We start from the raw sequence: 4,837 nt of genomic DNA, 5'->3' as shown, positions 1-4,837 counted from the left end.
CCCACAATGTACAAATACCGTACTGGTGACCCCACAATATACAAATACCGGACTGGTGACCCCACAATATACAAATACCGGACTGGTGACCCCACAATATACAAATACCGGACTGGTGATCCCACAGTATACAAATACCGTACTGGTGACCCCACAATATACAAATATCATACTGGTGACCCCACAATATATAAATACCGTACTGGTGATCCCACAGTATACAAATACCGTACTGGTGACCCCACAATATACAAATATCATACTGGTGACCCCACAATATATAAATACCGTACTGGTGACCCCGCAATGTACAAATACCGGACTGGTGATCCCACAATATACAAATACCGGACTGGTGACCCCACAATATATAAATACCGTACTGGTGACCCCGCAATGTACAAATACCGGACTGGTGATCCCACAATGTACAAATACCGTACTTGTGACCCCACAATATATAAATACCGGACTGGTGACCCCACAATATACAAATACTGGACTGGTGATCCCACAATATACAAATACCGGACTGGTGACCCCACAATATATAAATACCAGCCTTGTGACCCCACAATAGGGATAAAACTTTTATTACTTTAATACAAATACGTGGTACCTTTAAAGTCCTCTCTCATACTGTAGTTAGGTTTTTCTCTGTATGTACAATTTATTAAGGATGTGGTACCAGATGCTATGTGTCCAATAACAAGAAGGTCTCCTATTGGATTCCTTCCTCACATTAGCTGGTTTAACTATAATCAATGCTACTTTGTATCTCTCTATCTCCTTTCTGATCAATTTTTATAAAAAAATGTTACTTTGTATCTCTCTCTATCTCCTGTCTAATCAATGTTTATAAACAATGTTACTTTGTATCTCTCTATCTCCTGTCTGAGCAATGTTTGTGATTGTATCTCTCTTTCTTGCTAATTCTCTGTACCTGTTCTTATTCTGTATGCATGGGCTCTGCACAGCTTTCTTTCTCTTGCCCCATGTTCTGGGTGTAACTTATGTTTTTCAGCAGGAAGGTGTAGCAATATAAATAGTTAATATGTTACTTTGCCACAATAGGGAGTAGAATCATTGTGTCATAAACGTGGCTCCAGCTCAGGGAGAGAGGAAGAGAATCCCCACTGCTAGACATCAGACCACAGAGAAGAGAGAGCAGAGAACGGAGGAGACTCCACCAGGAGACATCAGACCACAGAGGAGAGACAGCAGAGAGCGGAGGAGACTCCACCAGGAGACATCGGACCACAGAGGAGAGACAGCAGAGAGCGGAGGAGACTCCACCAGGAGACATCGGACCACAGAGGAGAGACAGCAGAGAGTGGAGGAGACTCCACCAGGAGACATCAGACCACAGAGGAGAGACAACAGAGAGCGGAGGAGACTCCACCAGGAGACATCAGACCACAGAGGAGAGACAACAGAGTGCGGGGGAGACTCCACCAGGAGACATCAGACCACAGAGGAGAAACAGCAGAGAGCGGAGGAGACTCCACCAGGAGACATCAGACCACAGAGGAGAGACAGCAGAGAGCGGAGGAGACTCCACCAGGAGACATCAGACCACAGAGGAGAGACAGCAGAGAGCGGAGGAGACTCCACCAGGAGACATCAGACCACAGAGGAGAGACAGCAGAGAGCGGAGGAGACTCCACCAGGAGACATCAGACCACAGAGGAGAGACAGCAGAGAGCGGAGGAGACTCCACCAGGAGACATCAGACCACAGAAGAGAGACAGCAGAGAGCGGAGGAGACTCCACCAGGAGACATCAGACCACAGAGGAGAGACAGCAGAGAGCGGAGGAGACTCCACCAGGAGACATCAGACCACAGAGGAGAGACAGCAGAGAGCGGAGGAGACTCCACCAGGAGACATCAGACCACAGAGGAGAGACAGCAGAGAGCGGAGGAGACTCCACCAGGAGACATCAGACCACAGAGGAGAGACAGCAGAGAGCGGAGGAGACTCCACCAGGAGACATCAGACCACAGAGGAGAGACAGCAGAGAGCGGAGGAGACTCCACCAGGAGACATCAGACCGCAGAGGAGAGACAGCAGAGAGCGGAGGAGACTCCACCAGGAGACATCAGACCACAGAAGAGAGACAGCAAAGAGTGCAGGGGAGAGGTCACCTCAGAGAGGTAAGTTGAAGTAGAAGTGAGAACCTGATGCACCTGCTGTGAGCCTCAAAGCCAGCTGGTGTGGAGTGGAGACTGGAGAGTTGCTTAGATCAGCTGTTACTGATTGTATTCCTTCCTGACATCTCTGCTCGATCTGCTGGAGAAAGTCTGGTGCAATTGGTGGATGTGCTGTTCTGGAACCAGTACCAGTATGGTACAAGCAAGTAAGCTCCGCCATGGGGTTATTCAGCTATTCATTCAGCTAATCAACTTCAGTGGAGCTTCAATGGAGAGAGGTGTGCGTGTGTTAGTCCTGAATGACAGATTGGCAGGGTTGGGACGTACCAAGCAAAGCACTGAGCAAAGCATAAAAAAAAAAAGTGCTCTGGTCTTTGGGCAGCCAAATGGTCCAGGGCTGAAGTGGTTAACTTGTAAGCAACAAATGTCAGAAATAGACTTAGGCAGGAAAGGGTTTTACGGTCTGGTTGCATTATAGCCCGTAGGGACCTGCTTCTATAAGATGGTTTATGACTAAGACGTGTTTTACGTTCTTTACAAAACGTAATAAAATCATAATTTGGTAGATGAAGTAGACGTATCAACTCTTCTATATGTTCAGAGAACACAGAACGGGGCGCTTTGTAGGACTGAAATGTGTTGTATTTTGTGGGTTGGGGTGTATCGTGTAGCTGAAGGAATCTATTCTACTTCTTATGTTTAGCCTGTAGGATATGTATGGTTAGCCTTAGGAATAGAAAACATTCTGCTAAAATATATAATTAAAAACAAAAAATAAAAGTAAAATACACAGTCTGATATATATATATATATAAATAAAATCAAAGTTTAGGAAACATATGAAAAGGTTCAGATTGATCCCAGGTTAAAGTGGACCTGTCCTTAGCGACAAGTGATGTCACTCATTCCTATGTATTTGCTGGCCCAGAATCCCTGGCCATTTAAAAAAAGCAGCCTCAAGAGGTAACAAAAATGGTGTGCTCCCCCCCCCCTTAAATTTATACCAGGCCCTTCAGGTCTGGTATAAATGTATCCCCTAGGCCAGTGATGGCGAACCTTGGCACCCCAGATGTTTTGGAACTACATTTCCCATGATGCCCATGCACTCTGCAGTGTAGTTGAGCATCATGGGAAATGTAGTTCCAAAACATCTGGGGTGCCAAGGTTCGCCATCACTGCCCTAGGCGCTGACAGTACTGGGGTCTGGTATAGATTTTATAGGGGGAACCTTACAAAAAACAGGGGAAAAAAAATCATTTTCAAATTTTATGAGAGCATGCGGCCTGGGTGCTTCCCCCCTCATTAACAATATCAGGCCCATACATGTCCTCCATATGGGAGGTATCTTGTTAAAGGGGGTAAATTCCTGGCCAAGCAGCTTGTGCACATGTTGATGAGGACAAGGGCCTCTTCCCCACAACCCTAGCCAGTGGTTGTTTGGAACAATGGGTGGGGGGGTGGGGGGGTATCTGAACGGAATCAACAATCCTAACCTTTAAAAGTAATTGGGTCCCCAGATACTACCCCACCCATTTGAATTAGTAAAGGATGGCTAAAGAGTACACCTTCTCATTCGCAAAAAAAAAAGTGAAAAGTAAATGAAAACACAGATCTATGCTTTTGACAAGTCTTTTTTTTTTTTTTACAAATAAATCCCCGAAAAAGTCCCACAATCTAAGTCCACCATCAAACACATTGTCCAGTATATAGAGCAAACGTTAGTCACAAAGATCAATTATGAAGTCACTCCCATTGACATTCTCTTTGCACAAGGACACAGAGAAACAGCTATTTCTTCAAAATAACAAAAGGTAGGGAATCTGCTGCAAAGTTTTTTTAACTCCTTCTCACCTAAGGCTAAAACAAATCTAAATTCCTAAGCACAATTTTGTAACTTTGACCTGTTATTAAAACTGTACATATCATCATAAAATTATTAATACATCCAGGTGGAAGGGAGAGAAAGGGGTGTAGAGATGGGGGAGAGGAAGAGGGGGAGATAGAGAGGGGATGAGAGGGGGTTATAAAGAGGGGGAGAGAGAGGAGGATATAGAGGGGAGAGAGAGGAGGAGGGAGAGAGAGGGGGAGAGAGAGGGAGATAGAGATGGAATAGGTGGGTAGAGAGAGAGGGGGTGATAAAGAGGGGGAGAAAGAGGGGGAGGGAGGGAAAGAGAGAGGGAGGGAGGGAGAGGGGGGATAGAGATGGGAGATGGGTAGAGAGAGAGGGGGGATAAAGAGGGGTGAGGGGGAGAGGGAGGGAGAGAGAGAGAGGAAGGAGAAAGAGAGAGAGAAAGGGGGAGAGAGAGGGAGAGGGAGAGAGAGGGGGGGAGATAGAGAGAGGAGGGGGAGGGAGGGATAGAGAGATGGGGAGAGATTGGAAGAGAGAGTGGGGGTGAGAAAGAGGGGGGAGAGAAGGGAGAGAGAGAGAGGAGGAGAGAGGGGGAGATAGGGGGGAGAAAGAGGGGTAGAGAGGGATGGGAGATAGAGAGGGAAGGGGGGGAGAGAGGAGGTAGGTTAGAGAGGGAGAAGAGGGGTAGAGAGAGGGGGTGATAAAGAGAGGAGATAGAGGGAGGGAAAGGGGAGAGGGGAGGGAGAGGGGAAAGAGAGGGGAGAGGGAGGGGAGAGGGGAGAGAGAGGGGAGAGTAGAGGGGAGAAAGAGGGGAGAGGGAGAGGGGAGAGAGAGGG

The 4,837-nt window shown here is 47.1% G+C and overlaps 1 protein-coding gene across 1 annotated transcript in view; it reads left to right on the top strand.

Moving 5' to 3' along the window:
- Positions 1–1,147: 1,147 nt before the first annotated feature.
- Positions 1,148–4,837, top strand: part of LOC143981448 (phospholipid scramblase 3-like) — a 34,084-nt gene continuing 30,394 nt past the window's right edge. The window contains exon 1 of the mRNA XM_077479294.1: positions 1,148–2,155. The gene's annotated coding sequence lies outside the window, so the exon portion shown is untranslated. The remainder of the gene's footprint in view (positions 2,156–4,837) is intronic.

The sequence above is a fragment of the Lithobates pipiens genome, unplaced genomic scaffold (assembly GCF_037356315.1).
Source record: "Lithobates pipiens isolate NorthernLeopardFrog02 unplaced genomic scaffold, aLitPip1_a1.2 Scaffold_157, whole genome shotgun sequence".
NCBI lineage: Eukaryota > Metazoa > Chordata > Amphibia > Anura > Ranidae > Lithobates > Lithobates pipiens.
Note: the sequence above shows the minus strand (reverse complement) of the source record. Positions and strands in the feature narration are given on the sequence as shown.